The sequence below is a fragment of the Brachycentrus maculatus genome, unplaced genomic scaffold, assembly GCF_059751285.1.
Source record: "Brachycentrus maculatus isolate JH-2025_06_01 unplaced genomic scaffold, ASM5975128v1 h1tg000018l, whole genome shotgun sequence".
Classification (NCBI taxonomy): Eukaryota; Metazoa; Arthropoda; class Insecta; order Trichoptera; family Brachycentridae; genus Brachycentrus; species Brachycentrus maculatus.
Window position 1 is genome coordinate 250,409 of NW_028280772.1, and position 24,592 is coordinate 275,000.

Sequence of the window (24,592 nt, forward strand, 5' to 3'; positions counted from 1 at the left end):
ATCCTTATTTCAAACCGGTTTACAAAATTACAAAACCCGCTAAAAACGCACTCGTGTAAAGACCCCATTGTTGAAGTCAAACAAGTATCCAGGGCAAGATATTTCGTTTTCAATCATTTTTACTGCTTATAAATTATTTAAAAGTTTTTCCTTTTTTACCCTTATCTGCATTCAATCATAGCGTAACAGTATTATTTTTATCGTTAATTATATAAAAGCTTGGTTTAATCACTTAGCTTTTATATAATTTACTTAGTCTTGCGCTTTGGGTACCAACCAGTCAGTGTTTACTTTGAATATCAGAGTGAAAAATCTTTGACCCCCATGGGATTGTTACCCGGGAAAAGACAAAGCCAAACGCGCTATCTATTACACTACGGAGGCAGGAAACAAAATAGTACATACCAAATATTAATAGAAATATATTCAAGTATGTCTATTGAGTTTGGTATGAGCCCTTCTCACCTAAACGTGCATAGGATGCGAGAACACAGCTACATACTCTTACATGTTCAACTAACTTGTAACTTGGGAAACAGTTTCTAATACGTTTAAAACCGCCGATAAGTAATCGTAGGTACAGTAATTATAATAAATATAAATGAAGCTAAATTCAGTCATATTTATACGTAAAGTTTTCCAAAGATATTAATTTCACTTTAGTTAGTTGCTAAGGAGATGAGTGAATGTGGAAAAGGCGAAGTTTATTTGCAATATAAAGGCAGATTCAGATATCTCTCTATGTTTTTCCCACCTCTGCGAGAAGCAGAGTGTTGATAAGTTTGTTGCTTTCACAGAGTTTTTGCAAATAAAAATATATGTCCATGGAAGCCAAACTGCCAGTTCATAACGGATTGCTAATACCGACACTAATTTATGGAAGCGAACATGGAGTTGGCAATAGAAGGATGAATGCAGAAAATTGTTGTATGTATGTTGTAGTAGTAGTTCTTCGCGTTAACCCACCCTTCTGGGAATTTATAAATATTTAAAATAATAATTATTATTTAATTAATTTTCTCGTCTTGTGACCAAATAACAATCGTGGCTTAAAAAAACTTTTATAGTAGCGTAGGTACATTTCTTAAATGCAAAATTAGGCAAAGAACCCCAGTTGTTCGGGAAAGCAATTACAACTTTATTCCTATTATTTTTTATGGACTCGCTTCATTTATATTCAAAGCGAACTTAGGGCACTGAGTGCTTTAGAAGCAATTTTTGTAATTAACATTATATTGTTTGCTGTATAAATAAAACTAATAATTAAATGTAAACGGTCCATTCTATTAACCTGATTAAAACGTCTTCCAATGTAGAAGAAATATAAGTTAATAGTACATACATAATTATAACTTTGTCGCAACCAATTGTTTTCTCATCAACCATTCACGTCTCAACATCGAGATGAAAATCTAAGCATTAAATAAAATCCGGTATTAAAATGTTTAATGTTTTAGTAAACTTGTTCCTTACTTTACCTGTATTCACGAACCCTGTTAATACAATAGAATGATACAATTTGGTCTAGTAATGAAAACTTCATGTAAAAAATAAATAAATTAGACCGGTCCTTAGCAGCTGTGTTCTACCCTCATTCAGCTCAAATCTGCTCTCGCTATTAGTTTTTGACACCTGCGTCTAGAGCGACTCTAATTTACTAGAGAATATGATAATTTTATCTGGATAAAGGTAGGTGGAGTGAGGACCGGCATAATATATTTTTTGTATTAAGTTTTCGTCACTAGTTCAATTTTTAACAAATCGCAAAACGATTTGATAAAACAGACATAATTTTTTTGTTAAATCGTTAGCTAACTAAATTCATAAACTGCCTGTAACCATTTATTAAGTTTAATTAAGACCCCTTTCGTTTGCCGCCTTCTACTGGCTTCTATAATTACTTACCCATTATTATTACTTACACGTATTTATTCTACGGTTTCAAGGTGTGAAATAAAGTGTATTTTTGTCTATGGATATATGTATGTGGATGTATGTATATACATAGGTGTAAAACTGTATCTTTGATTTAACAAATTATTTAGTACATACTGCATATTTTCAATTAATTTTGAAGTAACGTTCTTACTTTATTCATTGTTTATCATGTCATATGAACCTTAGAGATTGCACACTTCACCTCCAGGTTTCGAATAAAGGTCAAAAAACAAATAAATTTAGAAGCAGTTAAAAAATCGTAAACAAAACACATAACCCACTTCCAGATTGCTGCGGTTCGATTGTTGATTGCCGTGCCTTAGATGCCAGGTACGATTCCCAGCGGGGTCAAAATGAGATATCTTTGCTCTAGTACTAATTTCGTTGTCTCGGAGAAAGAAGAAGAAGAAATTACTAAGACGAAACGTGAGACTACTCCCCTTGGCCTTATGTCATTAAGGATGAAATCAACGTGAAACCGATTCAATGCAGTAAGTACCCTCTACAGCATTGTGTGCGAATAAAGAACAAAGGAAGAAGGCTTTTATTCCTATATATAATATATAATCTAACATATGACATAAATATACAAACATACTAACTATTCGACGTACAATCTAAACAAGAAAATACAATTATATGTCAGTCTTTTTTAAATTTATATAACCATTATTATTGACGAAAAAAAAATGGCGATTAAATGTACCATAAACATGTGCCCAGGAGACACATGTAATTTTTCCTCTGTAATATCTCGATAATATGTAAACAGAAATGGTACATGGTTTTACTCTTCCCTGTTATTTACTCGGAAGGAATAACTCATTTACAATTTTAAGCTTTCATATTTATGGATATTAAATGTGAAATTTCGTAACTGAATCTGTATTTGCCCCAATAATTACCCATTCAAAATATTCAAAGTTCAGGATTATATATTTTTGTAAACAAACAAAAAATAACAAAATTCATTTTTTTAAATTAACAAAAACTCATTTTTTTTAGGAACTTGTCTTCACAGGTAGGATAGTAAATATATAAATGGTAAATATGAAAAATACAACACATACACCCCGATCTATTGGAAATAAATATTTCTTGAATTCATTTGCAATTGGCGGGAATTGAACCCGCGACGCCTGTTTCCCAGCCTACCCTACTATCCCACGATGCTTGTTAAATACCGAAACGTCTTCTAATCCTTATCCGCACCCTTTGTTCCAAAGGGAACTGCATCGAAAGTGTCATACCAAAACGTATTTAACAGTAAATTTAAATATTATATTATTGACTTTGGATAATTTACACGATAACAATACATTTTTACAAGATAATTCATAATATCACAATTTTTTAGAGTACCACAATCTTTGTCCATAAAATCTGGTTCGTAAAAAATATAAACATATATATTTATTAAACAGACAAATATTTGTGTTCTCATTATCAACAAAAAATATTCCAATTTTATACAATACTATTTTTGTAGGCCTAAGCGGCTTGTTTTAAAAACAGTTGTGATAAAGTGTGCCTGAACCCAAAAATTCCTCAACTTAATCTAACTTAGTTAGTTTAAAATCCAACTTTGTATAAAATACATATTAATAATGTCTTTGCATTTCATTTATCCTTTGTTACCAGCCCAAGATACCACCTTAACTAAATACTAATAGATGACAGTCGGTTCTCGCCGACTATTGTACTCTAGGTTGACCTTTCACGGCGATACATTAGTGGACTTCTCGCGCCAACATTGCTACGTTGCACGTGCTAGCTTCAACCGTTTTAAACCACGAAAAGTGGTTTCAAATGATTTAAAACCATGACAACCACATTAGTACACATGAGTACGTATTTGTATATAGCATTATGTATGTACATATATATTGCGAACGACTGCGCTCAACGATTTTTCAGAGTAATCTTTATTAAGGCTAAAATGAGTAAGCAGAAGCCTTTTTTAATTCATGTGAGATTCGGTCATGGGTAGAATATTTAATCGTACAAAATACATAAATTAATCGCTTAAACCAGGTAAACACAGGTCGTAGATCCTGTAAATACTTAGACATTCAAAATATCATCTCAATTCTCTTATTTGTCTATGTTTAGATATCAATTATACAATGATACTCTTATTTTACTTCTGACCCTCGTCCACACACGGTGATGCATAAGGGACCGCATTGAAATGATGTACTGTCAATTTACAAAACATAATAAAGATAAGTTACAAATAAAAGCGAAGTGATGTCAAGCACACGCGATAGCTATTCCAAAAATTAAGAAAATTTTTGACACAAACAAATTGAAAACGCGTGACATAACAGTGATGCATTCTCACTGGTTTTTTTATGTTGAATGAGAACGATAACTACTAATAAAGACTTATTAATTTCTTAATTATTAACAATATACCATTACGTCACAAATTTCAAAATCAAATAAACAAAATGCTTTCAGTACAATCATAAAATTATGCAAATAGATAATTGTCCATTTTTATATCTCCTTCCCTTTTTTAACTGATAACTAAATAATGCGAAACTGTGGACTAAATAAAGCGAGTTTCAACACCTTTGTAGAAAATAAAATAACAATTATGTAGTTTCTTCCACTTCATTTTTATTTGACTAGCGACCGGTTATCAGACTAGTGATGTCGGTTACGACAAAACCCAGTCGCTGGACAAATAAAAATCATGTGGAAAAAACCACATAGTTGTTATTTTATTACATAAAATGCAGTTCAACAAAGAAATATCAGTAAAAAATGTAACCTTTGGATTGTATATTATTATCGTTTTATTTAATTATTTTATTTTAGATCTCTTTAAAAAGTTTTTCAAGGAATGAATTTGCGGTGAATCCAAATAATTATTTGACGCAGTCGTTTAATGAATTGTCTTGCAACAGTGAGAGACTCATTCTGGCATATTGTCTAGTTCCTACAAAACTCTCGCTTCAAGTACTCGACAATAGATTTCAAACTTCAATAAAGATCAGTATCGGAAGCTGAACAATAAAGTACTCGTATAGCTCAGTGGAAATCTGTCATCGTATGATACCTACCCTTATTCATTTTAATTGTCTTAGTATCAATTTGTAAGTAATTGTGTTTTAAAATTGTACGTACAAAATACATGTGAAAAAAAAAAATTACTGCACTTACAACAGTCCGGGTGATATTAAATCAATATTAGAGTCAAAATTCACTCATATTTATTTTAACCCCCTGGGAATCGGACCCGAGACCTCCAACGCGGTAGTCAAATGACCAATCACGCTATTCACTGCACTATGGACGATAACGTTTGAAATAAGTGGACGGATAGTACTCGTATGTATTAGATGGAGGTACGAGTATGTATTGTTTGAAACTTAGTATAAAATAACTATGCAAAAATGGATAATGGAGGTGGGTAGATCTGAAATAGATCGCGTCATTCAGCCGTTTAATGGACAATTTTCTATTTTTTATAAATAAGTATTGTAAAAGCACGGGATAACTCATTGACGGGATACTCCATACAAAGGGATTTTTGAGATTCTCATTGTAATAATCATCTCCAATATCGATAATTTCGTTCTTCATATATACTTATCAAATTCGCTTATCGAGATATTCAATTTTACTAAGTCAGCGATATATTCATTACAACATTACGCGTAAGCATGGTTTTATAGAGTTGGTACCAGGGCTGTTTCCAGAGACGTGCATTCTATATAGGCAGAAAAGCAGTGCCTACCTTGGATTAGTCGCGGGCCACATAGAAACGCGACCAGTGTCTATGCCCTATCCTTACCCAGCCCTATTGCCTATCCTGATTAAAAACTCTGTGCACGCCACTGGCTGTTACAACCCGCAAGTTGAAGTTCCTCAGGCGTCAACTACCAGCTTTTAAAGATTCTCTTGTCTTTTCTGACAATGTAGCTAAAGGAAGCTCGGCATGCAGTGGAGTCTTTGGATTTCTGCTAGTTCCTCAATCTGGAGGATGGAGACGTGTACGCGTGTTGCCATCTAAGAGTGTGTAGAACACATAAAAAGAAGAAGATCTAGGAGTATGCTTATATCACGGAAAATCAATGATATAAAAATTGTCAACTCCAGAATCCGACAAAATTATAAATTAGTTTATTTGCGTAAAAAACCTAATATATACGTCAATCAATTTATGCTAAACCTTATGCCAAAGCTGTCAAACTTTTTTTGCTCTAGGATCTACTTTTCTTAACAATTCTTATTAGAAAATTAATTTCAAGGTTTTTTAGCTATTCTTCAATTATTTTTTTATTTACAATCCGAAATATTATTAGATAGTGGTCTCAAAAGAGTTGAATTTCAGTATTCTCGTTTTTTGCATATCATGTTTCATGTTTTTGTATTAATTCGAATGCAATGTATTTGAAACATAATACATACAATTCTCATATTGTTAGTTTCGGTTCAGCGGCACACCGCATATCCAATAATTGGCCTTTATTTAAATTTGCTGTAGTTTTCTAAATCGACAAACTTTCATTTGCAAAACCACGAAAACACAAATCAACCACTGCACTACAAAAGGCCTACCCTACATATATAAAAGTTTTTTTTATTTTCATCTAGATATTTTTTAAATAAAATAATTATAAACCGTAAAAGATTGTAGACATAAAAATAAATAACTAAATAACCAACTTACCATCAGGCCGATTCTCCACAGGGGTAGGCAGAGAGAATAGAACGTCTCACCATACTGTCTTAGCAAGACAATGTTCGCCTCTTCCTCATTCATGCATTTCCTCATACATACCCGCCGATTATTCCCACTCCTGAACTGAACAATTTCAACTGAAGTATTTTGAAATACTTAATCATGCCAAATTTTCCACAGTCTCCTCTGCTTCGATTTGCAAATATATTCGCCTCAGAAATTTATTTCATAAAATATATTTTTTATACTATTTTGTTATAATTTATTTCATAAAATATATTAAATAATAATTTATTTCAAAAATATATTTTTGATTGATAATATTATTTTGATTATTAATCCTGAAGTGTCTTCACCTAGTCTGTTCTTGGATCGTTGGAAGATATTGCTTCTTAGCAATAAGCCCGTCAATGTATTTTTTTCTGTACATGAAGTTAAAATATATAAATAATTACTAAACAAATGCTGAATGTCAACTTACCAAATCAGATGTAACAAAAAAATGAGTCCATAAAAACCACAAAAAAATAAACCTGCACCGAAAGAGTCCAAAATTAAAAATTATTTGCTTTTGTCCATAGTCAAATAATATTTTCCACAAAGTGATGTTTTGTAAATATCGCGACGAGTTTTCCCGCCGTTGGATTCGCAGTGTTGATTCGGGGCAGCACACGACGCGACCGAACAGACCCACGAGCGCAACTGAAGTGAAATGTAAAACGAAGGGGATTGAAAGACAGGATCGGCCCTTCAAACTACTGGTGCGCCGCCCGCGGCCAATCCAGGAACTAACCAAAACTTTAGCGCGTAACTAAACTTTATGAATACGCACTTCATTTTTTAAAACTCCCAAATAAAAAATTAAACGCGTACTTTCTTAATAGATCTACCTTAGCATCTTTAAAAAAGGTATCAGGTATGAGGGAGGTAAAAAAAGTAGATCTAGCGAACGGGAGAGATTAGGGCGAAGATAGCCGAGGAACACTTGGCTTGACCAAATCAAGCTGAATCTGGTAATGCTACCAGATATTATTACCACGTATGATTAGATAAATTTTACTATAGCTAACTAACCATCACGCCGCTTCTCCGCAAGGGTAGGAAGATAGTACAGAACGCCTCACCAATCTGTCTTTGCAAATAATCTTCGCCTCTTTTACATTCATGCACCTTCTCATACATGCACGCCGATTATTCCGATTTCTGACCTAATCGCTTTCGAGTATTTCGAGTACACACTCGTACCCTGACCATGCCAAGTTTTCCTCGGTCTTTCTCTGCTCGATTTTCCAAGAACATTAACCACATAATTTTTTTGTTTTCCGTTTTTTCTTCACTCAGTCGTTCCACATGGCCAAACCATCTCAACACAAGCTGTGATAATGCTTATCTCAGCTTTCCATTATTTCCTTTTTTCACCATTTGAACATCTATAATATATTAAATCGTTTTGCGGCTCATTCGTCTGAGAGAACGCATTTAGACTGCATTCAGTCTACTTTCTTCCTTCTTTTACCAAGTCCATGCTTCGCATTCATACATTAGAGTAAGAAAAACGACTGATGTAAATATTTTGGCTTCATATTTCACTCGTATCGTAGCATTCTCGTCTTCAGGCTACGCGGAAAGGCGCGCCGCGAGCCATGGTGAAAACCTAAATGTAATCAACATGTTATCAAAAGCATTTGCGGTGAATCAACGCCTGTGTGCAGCCATCCGGTTGGAACTGTGTATCCTACAGCACAAATGATTATACAATGCTTACAGACTAAGGTTATAATAATGGAAAAGCACAGATTTCGCGACGAGTGTCATCACGGTACTGACACCTCTGCGGTGAAATCCATATAATCGCCACTAATTGCTTCGACTGAAACCGTGAATCAAACTCGAGCTGCTTCCTACGTATACCATATATACGAGTACATGTATGCACTGAATAGGATAATTGCGTTCGAAGTGATATACTTCATTGTGAAAAAAAATTACTCACTCTCTTCGATGTTATAAGAAACGTCAAGTATTTTCGAAGTTCTTTTGTTCGCTAAAAGTTATTATCCTTTTCCCAAATGCTACATTTTCGTACCTCGATATCACTTTTTACGGTCAAAGTATGTAAATATATAATTTTAATACATTTAAGTAGGTTTCATTGTAGTGTTTTTGTATAGTTTACCCTAAATCACTTTATTCCAGACTATTATCACAAATCAAAAAGTTAACGATGTTTTCTAATCCATCCGGAGCTAGCCAACGCGCCCTTCCCCCCAAACGAGGCGGAAACTTTTTATTGAATTCTAAATGACAGCTTCAATTTGAGTTTCCAAGATAACAAAAAATCAATTCTTATAACTTAGCTTTGCCTAGGGGTTTATAAAATACATCGCGGGGATTTGGAATTTAAGACACAATTTTATTTTACAAAATTACGTAATATATACCTACATAATTTTAAATTTTTGTAGATATTTTATTGTTACGTCAGTACCCAAAAAATGAAACCGTTAACAAGTAGTACATTTTACTATCCAGTCATTTTAAAAATAGGTTCTACTTGGTAAATATCACTATTTCTAAAAATCTATTGTGACACGTAATTCGATGCATTCCGAACTATTTGAAAACACCGTATTGAAGTGAAACTAAAATAAAAAATTGATGGATATTTGCACAAAGTGACTGCCGAATCCATGAATGAAATTAATAACTTGTATTAATAACGGGTGTTGTTTTTATCTATGAAAAGTATAAGGAGAACCACTTATTTTTAGTATTTTTTATTATTACAATTATAATGTTTTCAATAATAATACAATGTTGTCCATTCATCTTACGGATTGCCGGTTATGTTCATCTAGGGAAACAATTATATCACCCTCAATTTTCCTGTTGCTATCAGTTCTGTAAGGCAATTCTTCTTTCCTCAATCATTCTGGCAACAAACCCAAAGCAGAAGAGAACCTTTTATATGCCAATTTTGCGGACTCCTTTGTCTACTGTAGGGTTCTTGAAGGATGGATACGTTTGTGCATATTGCAACCCGAAGAATGCATAACATCCGTCTCCATCACCATATTTCACACGTCGCTCACTCCTTTCAACAACGTCATATATCAAAAATCTGTTTATTTTTCAGGAGAACGTTTTTAAAGTTAAAAAATGTATTAAAAAATAAATATCAAGCCACTTATTGAACTTTTTACTGTGCAACAGATCTTTTTAGGTAAGACCTGAATGTTTTTTCTCCAGTTGAAAAATATTTAGTATATTTAAAAAAAATAATTAATACCTTTTCTTTAAAGTGCAAAAACAACTCTTTCTGCCTTGTAGCGGGTAAATGTTAAGTTTAAAATATGCCGCTTTTGCTGGGATTTAGTACATTTTCCGAGCATTCCGAAAACATTAATTTACGATTTTTGATATAAGTACTTATGACGTTGTTGAAAGGAGCAAGCGCCATCTTAATATACATTTAATTAACCTAAGTGTCTATGTTTCCAATGCATGTATAATGGAGTACCAATCAGGGATTTCATTTCTAGATGCTTTTTAGTTTTCCGCCAAATGGACTAATTTTTCCGCATCTTCGTCAAACCAGTCATTACTGATCTTCAAATCCCAATTCCTCTTCGTGTTTCTCCTTCACATATTCAGTCTTTAAATATAAGCTTACCTACATAAATAAACTCGTCGACTTATTGATCGTAATGTAAAAGGCATATATGAAATTAATTATCGTCAAAATGTTTGACACGATAATGGAGACAGAAAGTCTTAAAATTACAGCGAAAAGCGTGACTAACTCATATACGAGTACACTTTAGCAGTCATGACAATTTATACCATTTTTTAACATCTCAACATAGACGGAGAAGAATATGGAAGTCTGGGCATTTACGGGGCTTACGACCGTCATAGGCTTGTTTAAATGATCACTTTGCACACGAATAACATTCACAAATTCTACCCATGATTTTGACAACCACACTACTCAAATTCATGGAGTTCTATACATATGATCCAATTTCGAAACATTGTACTTGAATCACTCAGAATTTCAATAGACATCTATTGGTGAGATGAAGAAGCTTTTTTTATTGAGCAGAAAATCTTTCAATTGTATGTGAGGTCCGAATCCTGGATTGTAAATGCCCAGACTTCCATATTCTTCTTCATCTATGTTGAGATGTCAAAAAATAATATGAAAAATAACTCCTATAAATCGAGAAAATCCAGATTTGTGAATAAGTATTTGGACGCACTCAAAATGTTGTAAACAATTTATTCCCATTCTAGATTAATAATCGATTTTTTAAACTGAATAAAAAATTAATAAATGTTTAGGTGTGCCGTCCTTATCATAACTAGCCTACGCAGACCCAATTTCCGATTGGCTGAAATACAGGGTGAATGAATGTACTGCAAATTGGCGTATTGGCTATATATAATACATGCTTACAAAAGAAATAAGGCAATATCGGCATACCATCTCATCATCGATAAAGTAAGCCTATTCATATCATATTCATGGCATAAATGTTTGAAATGCATTCATGAGGGGATTATTTTTAAACAAAGCCATAATAGAAAGCGAGAATTTTTTATTTATTAAGAAAAAATACTCTTTTAAATATTAGAAAAATAACAAAAGTCACTGAAATACATTATGTATTTTAAGTCTCTAACAAATGACTTCAAATTTGGATTTAGAGAAAATTGAAATCATTTTTTTGTTGGATTTTTGGTAATTATAACTGAAAAATCGTCTATTACTAGGGTTCAAAGGCTCGCAGTCAGATGACGTGCGAATAAAAACAGGATTACATATTTTAATGATACGTTTGCGGTTACAATTGACGTGAACTTATTCACATATCGCTCACTCCTTTCATCAACGTCATATATCAAAAATCGTCAATTTTCAGTTGTGCATGTTTTCGGAATGCCCAAAAAATGTACTATATCCCAGAAAAAAAACGGCATATTTATAACTTAATATTTACCCGCTACAGGGCAGAAAGTGTTGTTTTTGCATTTTGAAGAAAAGGTATTGTTTAATTATTATTTAAATTTCCTAAATATTTTTCAAATGGCGAAAAACATTTACGTTTTATCTAAAAAGATCTGTTGTACAGTAAAAGTTCAATAAGTGCCTTGATATTTATTATTAATACATTTCATTACATTTTTAAACTTTAAAAACGGTATTCTGAAAAATCAAGTTTTTTTATAAATGACGTTATTGAAAGGAGTGAGCGATATGTCGTATTTATATCATACTCCACGGTTGTGGTACTAGTGATAGCAAATAAATGTGAGAAAAAATATCCTCTTGCACGCTACGCAGTTAAAAGGGTACGAGTGTTTCCTTACTCTGTGTGACGCGCTATTGGTTCTTTTCCACACCTTTTCACGAACTCACATCATTTCACGAAAATCTCGTATTACTAGAGCGAAGGAAATATGGGTTAGAAATTTCAGGTAACACATAAATTCTAGATAAATTCCATTTAAAGCCGAGCACATTCGATGTCCAATACTCGCAAATGTTTAAAATTAAGTACTTTAAAAACTTAATTAATTTTAATCACCATAATTTAAATGATCAGTATAATCCTGAACAGGTTAAACCCACTCAAACTATAACACGTAAAATGTCATTAAGCACCCTCAACACTACAGTAAAACTCAAAATATGTTACATATGGTATATGGGTGCGGTTAGTACAAATATGTATTAGTTATTTAGGCAGAAGTAACTTCATTTCAAGTGTCTTACAGTATCTTAGCATGTATCTCACTGACCTGACATTTCATACCATTCATACCACATAACGTTAAGTAATTATAAACCCGTTTTCTGTTAATATCTAGCTTTATAAAAAAGCTCTCATAAAAGAGAGTTAAGATAGATCCCCACCACTTGTATGCAACTCTCATTCCAAAAAAAACTATCATTCATTATATTTTTATTACATTGTGTTTATTATATTTTTCTCAATTTTATCGATATTTCCTTATTTCATCATTCTATTCCAATAAATAAATAAATAAATAAATATATATATATATATATATATATATATATATATATATATATATATATATATATATATATATATATATATATATATATATATATATATATATATATATATATATATATATATATATATAAATATATATATATATATATATATATATATATATATATATATATATATATATATATATATAAATATATATATTTATATATATATATATATATATATATATATATATATCGGAGATACTTTTGCCGCCCATATGTCCGAGAGATCGCATCTTAACTGCGTTTGGCCTACTTTCATCCATCTTATACCAACTCCATGCTTCACATCTATACATTGAGGTTAGTACCAGGACTCCGTTGGGTATATAGGTATAGATATATGTATATAAATATATATAAATGTATATATATATATATATATATATATATATATATATATATATATATATATATACATATATATATATATATATATATATATATATGTGTGTGTTTATATATATATATATATATATATATATATATATATATATATATATATATATATATATATATATATATATATATACATAAATATATTTTTATATTAATTGCGAGTTAATGGCATTTTTAACAAGCATCATAGCTGAATTTGGAAGTAAGCCCTAGAAATATGCATCACTGAAAACTCTCGCTGTTGAGTGTTTGACTAAGGTATTTATTTATTGGTGAATACCAATGTTTTAAAATTTTCAAATATAAACTCGGCATATTTTTCGTGTGGGTAACCAATATGTTTTAAATCAAGCAGCACAACATTTTAGCATATTTATTTTTATTTTATAAAAGCATTTTACCATTCCTGAATGTGTGCGAAAGTATAAACAAAATATTGTACAACTTAGGGTGAAGACTGACCGGAGCATTTCGTCGTTACAAAACGTCGTAACATCGCTCGCGGCGAGCATGTTACGTTATGACGTTACGGCATTGCTGACTGACCACGATTAGTGCTCGTTTGTGGCCTTGTGCTCAGTCTTGCCATATACCTCACCAAAAAATCTGAATTACAGTCTAGAAATCTGTATTAAATTTGTATAGAATCAATAACCCAAAATCTGTATGAATCTTTGTAACTTTTCATTCCTAGTTAAAATGTCGGACGACGAAGACGTGATTCTTGGTTCTGTGATTTGCATAAATAACAGCTTACTCCAGATGAAGAAAAAAAAGATTCCCCGCAGTTTGGGGAATTTCCCACAGATTGGCAACCCTTGCATTAGGAAGGAGCGGCAAGCAGCTCGGCTCGCTGTCCTGACTGCCTGAATGCTCGCATCGTAACATGTTACGTTACGACGAAACGCTGCGGTCAGTCTCCACCCTTAGACAATTTGATCAATAAGATTGATTGAAAAAAAATCTACTTCTTGCATCTACTCAAAAGTGAATCACACTATGCGGCGATTCGATAATGCAAAATTGGACGAGAATTGATAATGAAATTTCAAGGACGCGTAACATTTCGTTACATAAGAGAGAAGAAAAATATAACGTACATCAGAGGTTTCCAACCCCGTGCCCGCGGGCACCATGGCGCCCGCGGAACGATTCGTATGTGTCCAACAGAGGCAGATTTTTTTTCATAAACATTAATTAATGTGAATTATTTTCTTTATTTCTTGGTTTTTATTTTTTGAGAGCCCAGGTTTATTAAATACGTTCGTATGTTAGCGATATTGTATGTATGAGTGGTTCCTTTGCTGACAGTACTTAAAAATATTATAATAATAATAATAATAAAAAACCCTTATCCGCACCCCTATGGTGCATAGGGCACTGCTTTATATAAACGCAGTGTTATCTTGATCGTTTACACATGAAGGTGATCAGCCCTCCGCTTCAGGGACCAGTCCAGGGTAATATTGAATAAATATTAAAGTGAAAAAATCACTGATATTTTTATGCCTCCCCCCCCCCCCTGGGAATCGAACCCGGGACCTCCAGAACGGTAGCCCAGCGTGCTGACCATTATTACACTATGGAGGTGGATAAAAATAAGTCGATTATAAAAAAATAGGTGGTGCCCGCCACCCGTTTATTCTTACTTATAATATTTTTTCAATACTTTCACTTACCACTATATTTAGGTTTCCATGCGAGCTTATATTTAAAACAACCAACAGACTTAAATACGCATATCCTACTGATTTTCCAAAATGGCCGTGTTTTCTTTTGCTTTTTGTTTTTTTATTATTATCTGTACTTTAAAATGTTACTTAAATAGGTACTCAAATAATATTAACATACTCAATACATTTTGATTAACACGATTTTATTTATATATTTTTCAATTCCATCGAGTTCGGAGATTAATATAAATAAGACAATTTAAAAAAAAAAGGAAGTGAATTTTCACTCTAATATTTGTTCACTATTACCCCGGACTAGTACCTACCTGAAGCGGAGGGCTGATCACCTTTCCTTCGTGTGTCACCGATCAAGATAACACTGATTTTACATGCAATGCCCTGTGCACCATTGGGGTGCGGATAAGGGTTTGAAGTGAAGTGAATATATTTGAAATATGTAGGTATATCAAAAAGTTCACATCAATAAATTCTTGGATATAGGCGTGGATGAGTATATTTGATACAATGCTCTAAATGTTGAAGCTCAGCGTGAAGGTAATTACTGATATTTGGGAAAGGAAATAGATGAGGAATATCAGTACGAAAAGCATAATAGCGGTAAGGACTAGGCACTCGGGGCTGCATACGAACGTGCCTGTAGTCATCACGTGGCAAAGAACCTGAATAATGACAAACCTAACTGGAAATTGGACGAGTCTCTAAAGTAAGTTTTTGTTTATTTGTAAATTACAAGTATTTAAAAAAAACTGTTGGTGTTTTAAAGAAAATAAGTAAATCTATTTTTTCCAATCCAAAATTGTATGCATTAGCGCCATTTTAATCCTGTGTATAGAACCAGCTACTATAAGCTATTATTACAAAAACGAGCCCAAATTCAAATAATGATAACAGTTGAAAAATACAGATGGCGCTAATGTTTTTCTATCCACTATTATCTTAGGTGCAGATATGCTTCAGAAAAACAGATTTTAAAAAAAGATGGGCTTCACGCAGTTTTTGATAGAATTTGTAATAAATTTACAACCATTTTGAAATTTTATGAACAATCATCTGTTTATAAAGCATTTCCACTTGCGTTACTCACTAAAGAAATCCTTTTTCATTATTACATTGTAATCATTTTAGTTTGCCCGTTGATTCAACATTAGATCCGTCACATATTGATTAGTTGTGTTGTACTTATTTGAAAGATGGACCGCCCTATTGACCTTTTTTGATCTTACTGTTTATAGCCACATCTGCGAGAAACATTGTGCGGCAGATCTCAATTGAAGTTTCTAGACTAAATATATTCAAAATGTTTGATGACAATGACGCTAACATGTCTGGGCGTTACTAAAGAATGCAGCATATTTTTCAAACAAACAAGTTTGCAATGTTTGAGACAAGTGCTCATTCACTCAATCTGGCTAACTAAAGTGCTGCTGGCTGATGTCAAGAGGTTGTTGATTTATTTTTATTAATAAAATTTAGTCTTTGCTTTGTTTCAGCCTCACCGCAGGTGTAAAAATCATTCAATTTTTTAAAATAAAAATCTCTTTATAGTCCCTCTCTGATAACTATCTTACCATCACGCCACATCTCCGTAGGGTTAGTCAGAGAGAATAGAATGCCAAACCAATATGTCATTGCAAACAATGTTTGCCTCTGCCACATTCTTGCAGCTCATACATACCCGCCAATTATTCCCACTCGTGACCTGACCATGCCCAAGTATATAATCTCATCAAAGACTTTGCAAGAAAAAATGGAAAAATTTTAGCCATAAATAAAATTTATGAATATTATACCAAAAATCTTTTTTTTTTCCTTGTTCAATTTTGAATTTACAATATATTTAACAACATCGAAACTGGTATTGTGGATTTGTTCCCCGTTTAAAGGTGGTCTGGTGGGCCTGTGTACCTCGCCGCCATGGAGTCCCTGGCTAGCAGGTTGTTGGAATTGGCCGGCAATGCCGCCAGAGACAACAAGAAGGCCGGCATCACCCCCCACCATCCTCAGTTGGACATCCACAATAACGAGGAGCACAACAAGCTGCTTTCCAGCACATAACCATCACTCGATGCATCCCGCCCAATGTCTTAGCCATACTCTAGCCCAAGAAGACCGAGAAGGTATAATAATATGTCGGATCCTCTTTTTTCCACCCAGACTGCCTACTCTACACTCCGATACTGCTTCACACGCATTATTTTTTTTATCTATCATTATCATCATGATGTCATCATCCATGTCTTTATAAGCGCCCTTGAAGTAGTATGTTACAAGTTTCAATTGACCTGGACGATTATGACATATTATTCTTATCCACCTTTTTATTATTTTATTCACAAATTTTTATTGCATTGTAATAATTTAAATAAAATAAGTAAGGCATGTTTGTTCAAAATCAATTTTATTGAGGAAAAAAAACTTGGGAATATGACAGAATTACAATACACACACTTATATTAACACATATTTAGACCAGGGCTGTCCAAAGCACGACCAGGGCTTATATCTACCACAAAAAAAATGCTTTTACAAAATTAATTTTGTAAGACATAATTGTATTTTTATGGCATCCCAAATAAACTAGAGAAAATGAAAAAAATTATATGGCAACCAATTTTCTGTCACTATTATTAGGGGAATTTCTTTACAGTGTGTTTGTTTGCCAATTTTGTTAGTGTACAATGATGTCCCTGCGTACAAAGGTTAAAGTATTTATTTCTGCTGCCCTATAATGTGTTTAGTTATTTAAATTGATCCAGGATTGTATCTGGTGTGGACAGCCCTGATTTAGAGGAATGGTTTTGAAATTAAGGATCACAATATACAGCATTGATGACTACCCACCCCTCGGCTGTCTGCTCCCTCCGCCTCTTCAATAAAACTTTCACAGCCAAAAATAATCACCATACAAAAACATATATATTTCAATTCAATAAAACGCATACTCGCAAACGAGAGGAGGCTTATAAAAATAAAATAATAAAAAAACAATAAATAAATAAATAAAAAAATTTGAAAAACAATTAAAACAACAAAATAAAAACAAACAAAAAAAAAACAAACAAAAAATATATTATATTTAGTTCTATTCCTGGATTTACAGCTAACAGTACAGTGGAACCTCTCATAACAAGCACCTCTCATAGTGAGTAATTCACATAACGCGCAAAAAAAAAAAAGGGCAAAAGTTGTTCCCTTAACGAGCGATGTTTCGCTTAACAAGTAACAGAGAAAGGGCGAGTCCCTTTTTCCCGGGATTCACATGTGAACCGGGACTTTCGCGGCTCGGGAAGGAGTTACCAAGAGGACCCTCACATCTGCTTGGAAAAAACTTTGGCCAGAGAGTGTTGTCATATGTGATTTTCCAGCAGTAACTGTGGAGTCTACAGTCAACGATATTGTGTCATTAGCCAATATCATGGGACTCGAGGTAGATAGCAACGATATTGAAGAGCTTGTGAAAGAGTACAGCCAAGAGCTGACCACCGAAGAGTTTATAGAGTTGCATCGTGTTTCAAAGCAATACATTATGGAGAGGAGTTTGTTAATGGAGGAGGAGAAAGTAGCAGAGCAACAATCTACTAGCACAATAAGAGAAATGTTGAAAGCATGGAAAATTGTCGCATCATATATGAAGAGAAGCATCACCCTAATAAGTAGATGTCTATTAGTGCTACAAATTTATTCATGATAATGCTGTGACACATTTTTGGCAAATTTTCAAGCATCAGCTAAAACAAATGTCTTAAAACAGTTTTCTAGTTTATTATTTGTCTTAAAATCATATCTTTATTTAGGTTTTTTTTCAAATCTATATTATTTTTCAAGTTTTTACAATCCTAACAATTTTTAAGTAATTTTATTTGAATAAACGTTAAAAAAATAATATAAAAATAGAATTTTCAGGCCGAAGCCTGGAACGCACTATCGAATATTCTTTGATTGCTATAGAAAAAATGTTTCGCTCAACGAGTGTTTCGCTTAACAAATAAGATGTTGGAATGAATTAAACTCATTATGAGAGGTTCCACTGTATCTGGTATCACAAGACATTTTATGTTATGACCTCGAGACATAAATTCTTTTTTTTTTTTATGAAAAACATTTTTTTAAATGAATATTGACCTCACTCTATCTGACAGTAACCGATAATAAAATACATCTTATAAAATAAATTCCATTCGAGACAAGATATAAAATAACTATTGGCAATTTGGACCTCAACGAAAATAAACATTTGTCAATTAAATATTTTTTATAAAAGTAACACAATAACAACTTAATTAACAAAGCACTTTCACAGCACCACCAACATCATCTCCAACAAATTTACATTTATACATGATGATGACCCGTGGCAAGGTTCACACTTCAAATACATTCATGGAGATATGTTGTAAGTGCATGGTTGACAGCGAATGAGGGAAAAACTTATTTTATGTGAGGAGGAATGCAAAACCGCAGAGAGGGGTGTAAAAACCAGGGAGTGGGTTCACATTCTAATTGGCTGGCGGAAAACCATTAGAATCATACAACTTGTATTCTGTCAAAAATAAAATAGTATTCCACTAATCTCTGACTTCTTCCACTCTACCCCATCACTTCTACCCAATACTTTTCTTAGATTTGATTCTGCGCTTCACTTTACGCTATCCCGTTAGATTTGGTATGATCACCCTACAGATTCCAGACTGCCGCGAATTCCAATACATGTTACCAATAATAGCTCTCATCAGAACTGTCACCTCTGAGTTGTACTGAACTTAGTATTTACAACACAAGAATGGGAGTAAACTTTGGTGACCGCCAGCGACTAACCCTACAACCGAGAAAGAGAAAGAGAGAGGGTTTGAAAGTCACAAACAGCAATTCCGAACATGGGGATTTTTTCATACCACAATCAATACCCCAATGTCGTACATCTACTACAGGATTATTATAATTGAGGGAATTATTTGATTCCGGAGTACAACATTTAGGTATTCTTAACATTATAATTGGAAAGTACTGCAATGTTTTCCAGCCCAATCCAGTGCAAAGTGTTGATCAGATCTGTTGAAAGAAAAAACATCTGGTAGAGCTTTTAGCCAGTAACAGAAGAAAGACATGCTATACAAGTAAGTTTTTTTTTAATCTCGTCATTTGGTGGGATTATATTACAATTATAAACATGGGACTGGTAAAAGAAAGGTGTAAGCAGAGTAAATGCTACTGAAATGCAATCCCTTAGATCAGGGCTGTCCAAAGCACGGTCTTGAAGTTGTGCGGCTCGGGACATGTTTTTGATCTATGGCAAAAATGAAAATTTACTTTATTTTAAGAGCATCCCAAAGAATTAAATATTTATTCACATTAATTGTGTTATAACAACGACATGCCTGTATTTTTTATATTTTCATTTAAATCTTAATGAATTTGTTTCGGCGGCCCTCCAAAGTATTCATTTATTTTGATAGGCCCAGGATCGTATCTGATTTGAACAGTCTTCCCTTAGTTGGAGGTGAGGAAAACGTGTGTATGGCGTAAATAAAAATATGGGAAAAGGGTATCAGGTATGAGGAAGGTAAATAAAGTAGATCTAGCAAGCGTGAACGAGAAAGAGTACGGAGAAGATAGCCAAGGAACACTTAGCTTAACACGTTCACTGCCAGCAAACATTTTGTAAAATTTCTAATTTTTTTTTGTGTTTAATGGTTTTATTTCATAAAATAGGTGTTTATGCAATAATTGCTTTATTTTGATACAATTTTTTTTGTAAAATTATTGAGTATTTTCATGTGTCGGACACGGGTAACTGACTCGGTGCAATTAGAAAAATTCAAAAGGTGGCGCTGTGTCAACCATCTCGTTGGTGGGAGCGCCATTCTGAACAGCAATTTATGAATTTATACAGCATAATTTTTTCAGTTGTCAGATATGCGCATCTCAAAACTCAAAAAATAAGGTATATAGTGTCAGCCACCGGTGGCCGACACAAGACATTCTTGCTGCATCTTGTCGGCCACCTTGTCAGCCACCGGTGGCCGACAAGGTCAAATTAGAATGTCTTGTGTGAAGAAAGTGGCAGTCAAAGTGTTGACTAAATCAAGGTGAATCTGACAATGCTGCCAGAGATCACATATGATTAGATGAATTTTTATATAACTAACTATCATGCCGCTTCTCGCAGGGGTAGGCAGAGGGAATAGGACGCCACACAAATCTATCTATGCACACAATCTTTGCCTCTTCCACATTCAAGCATCTTCTCATACATAGATGCCGATTATTTTGACTCCTGACACAACCACACCTAAGTATTTGAAATTTTTTATCATTCCATTTTTCTTTGGTCTTCCTCTGCTTCTATTACCAACCTCATTCACCTTCTTTGATTAACTATCCTCTCTTCACTCATTCGATTCACATGCCCAAACCATCTCAACACATCTTTCTTGATTTTTCGATAATGCTTATCTCAGTATTGCATACATTTCTTACATCACCGTTTGGACATCTATCATACGTTTTGCTGCAAATTTGTCTGAGAGAACGCATTTCAACTACATTCAGTCTAATTTCATCCTTTTTTAGCCAACTCCATGTTTCACTTCCATACATTAGAGTTGAAACTAGGCACTAATGTGAAAAGGCAAATAGCCGTAAGTTGAAAACAGTAGTTTTGAGATGAACGAGTGTATAGTTAACATAAAATGATGCTTTTTGCCAAAACATGTATCAAATCAATACGATTTTGCGCCTATTTGGATAATGAATATCTTGGTAAAGGTAAGAGATAGAGCAAAATCAGTGATTGCAAATGATAGAGGCCAGTTACAAGAATGCTTTGAGCCGTGTTCGTCGAACAGCCGCAACTTGAGTTACGGCTAGTTGCCTTTACACATTAGTCCATTGTATATCGCAGCTTAGCTTTCGCTGATAGGGTTTTATTTTCTAAAATTTGGCAACAAATACCTTTATCCTGCTTTAGCGGGATCGAAGTGGTCGCTGTGACCGCTTTGCAGCTCGTGGTGCAGCCTGAAGGCGCACTCCGGGTCGAAGCGACAGGAGAAGAACTGGCGCATGTCCTGCAGAGACAGGTTGAAGAAGCAGCCCGGGTCGTCGCATCGGTTGCAGTTGCGGGCCGTTCCCGACATGTGCGCCATGACCCGGTTGATCGCAATCAGGAAGACATAACGCTCTCTGTTTTTCGGGCAGTGCAAGTTGTTTTCCAAGTACAATATTTGCAGCTGAAAGAAAAAAAAATATTCATTTATTATATTTAATCTGACCTTGGACTGGCACCTTAACACGTTGACTGCCGCGGCAATTTTCAGAATTCCAGTCTAAAAAACCTATTCTTTTACCTCTTGATTTAAATAAAGATTATATTTTCTGTTCATTTATTAATAAATTTTCAGTTCATGTAAGCTAGCATTGATTTTTTGTTCTCTTCCCAGAAGCCATCCAACCATATTTATTTTCTTATCTTTATTGGTTGCCAAAAATTCCTTCTTTGATATGTCGAAGAGACCTTTTTACAAAACTTAATTTTTTTGAAATATTTACTTTATACAATATAACCAAAATAACAATGTTAGAATAGACAATTAAAAAATAGCATGACCAACATAAAACATATCAATAATTCAAGCATTAGACATATTATTTTATTATATAAAATCAATCTATGTATTAATCCTCAAACCAAACACAGACTCTTCGAGTCATTCTCGAGTTGCATTCTGTCCAAAAACACACAAAAAGCAATACTGCGACAATTGCATCGCCAGTCATGGCATCCTCAACGAATGTAACATTCAAACGAATGTATAAACATTCCCTCATTCATTAATAACATCGAGATCCTGAGTGACTCCAGAGCGTCGCTGGAGTTACTCAAGCAAAAAGCATCATACAACCCGATCGCCATAGAAATCAAACGTCAACTTATAGAAGCTGGAAAGAAGGGAAAGAATATTCGTTTTTCAACAGGTAGAACAACCGAGACCTTTTTTCCAGATGTCCGGAAAGCTTATAAGCTAGTCAGGGCGGCGCCTTTCCAACCCAAGCATATACAGATGCTGACAGTCCATGAAGTTTAGCTGAATACCTCCATAGGTTCAAATTAAAAGATATCTCACACTGTATATGTGATGACGAGATGGGTGAAACGGCACTACACCTCGCCCTGGATACGCTTTGCCCAGACTAGTTTTAGAGTTAAGATGGACAAACGGATGGGACTTGAAAGTCTCCCTTCCCTGATTCTCTCCGATGCAGACAGACCACACATGCTCGAGTTTTTTGATGTAGTATTGTGGGATACCCTGTGCAGAAATGGTAGCACTATGGTATAATGTAATTTTAAATATATATATATATTTACTTATTATTGATTTGGCGTTAATTTGTATAACTCCATTTTAATTTGTGTATGGATTTTTATATTGGGTACGGATTTTTTGAGGCTGCTAGGTTGTATTTTGTTGAAGGGCACATAGGAGTAAGTATTGTGAGGGTTTTTTCGCCTAGTTGTGGCATCTATCCATATTAGCACTAATATAGATGGAATTTGAGAGTAGCTGCACAAATATGGTAACAAAAAACACAGTGAGAGATAACTCGTAGTCGGCGTCCTTAGCAAAGAACGCAATATAGGAATTATCTCACAGTTGGCAATCAATGTGTTACGATATAAGAGAATTAGATACAGGAAAAATGCGTGAAATTTTTATGCCACAACACACTTGCGAAAGTAATGGAGGATTTAGTAGCTAAAATAATCCTTCAGTCAGCAAATAATCGGATTAAATTCAAAACTGTCAATTCACGACAACATATGGTAGTCGCGGTATATCGCGACTAGTTTTTAACGTTAATTATTGATGCAGAAATGACCTGAAATTTAGATTACCCGCGGATTCAAAATGATATCTAAATTAAATTACATGTTTTACTTTGTATCTTTTATTTTAGAGAAGTCCCCTTTATCTCTTCATACTTGTATATGTAATTTGATTGTGTCAATATGTTAGCACTCAGTAAAAAAAAATCGGCGCAAAACAAGGGTTATCATTTTTGTAAGTAATTCTGAAGACGGGGGAATAATTTTATAGATGCCTTTAAAACCAAACAGCACTTCAGTGAAAGCGAGTTACACGATGCATTAAAAAAAATAAAAAAAAACGATTATTTTTTCATCCGAAGTTAAGACGCATATAATATAGAAAATGAATTAACGAAATGTCAAGTAAATAAAAAGAACTCGAATTAAATCGAGCCAAAAACACGAACCTCGTACATCTTAGACGATCAACACCGACAATTCAGACCCTATTCTAACTTTATTAAATTCTAATATTTCCGGAGAATCGGACTTCGCTTCAAACCACCCGGGAGCACCTAAACCACAGACTAACTATTTATATAAAGACCGCCAACTACCTCGATTTTTTATGGCTGGAAGTGATATTCGCTAGCGGCCGGAAGTGACGTAAACGGCTACTAGTACTAAACTCCCGGCTGGGCGTGACTTCGCCGCGGCTGGGCGTGACTTCGCCGCGGCTGAATGTCGAATCCACCCGCCGAAATATTTATCATTAATTTTTCAGGTTAAATGGTATTGATATTGAAATTTGTTGTATTACATATTTTCAAAATTATAATATTAATATTACAAAGAAGATATTTCACTATCTAAATTTATTTATTTCAGTGTAAACAAAAATAGAAAGGTCACGGCTAAAACGCGACATTTATAAAAAGAGTTTAGGCGTTTAGTTGAGTTCAAAAGTTCAG

The 24,592-nt window shown here is 33.8% G+C and overlaps 2 long non-coding RNA genes across 2 annotated transcripts in view; both read right to left on the reverse strand.

Moving 5' to 3' along the window:
* The window catches only part of LOC148313121 (uncharacterized), a 242,726-nt gene extending 235,383 nt beyond the window's left edge, over window positions 1-7,343 (reverse strand). The window contains exon 1 of the long non-coding RNA XR_015838229.1: window positions 7,116-7,343. This is a non-coding gene — a long non-coding RNA (uncharacterized LOC148313121). The remainder of the gene's footprint in view (window positions 1-7,115) is intronic.
* Window positions 7,344-17,201: 9,858 nt separating this feature from the next.
* LOC148313123 (uncharacterized) lies at window positions 17,202-24,214 on the reverse strand. The gene is made up of 3 exons (XR_015838230.1): window positions 24,089-24,214; window positions 21,767-22,041; window positions 17,202-19,864 (listed from the first exon to the last, which is right to left on the reverse strand). It is a non-coding gene; the product is annotated as an uncharacterized LOC148313123 (long non-coding RNA).
* Between the last annotated feature and the right edge of the window lie 378 nt (window positions 24,215-24,592).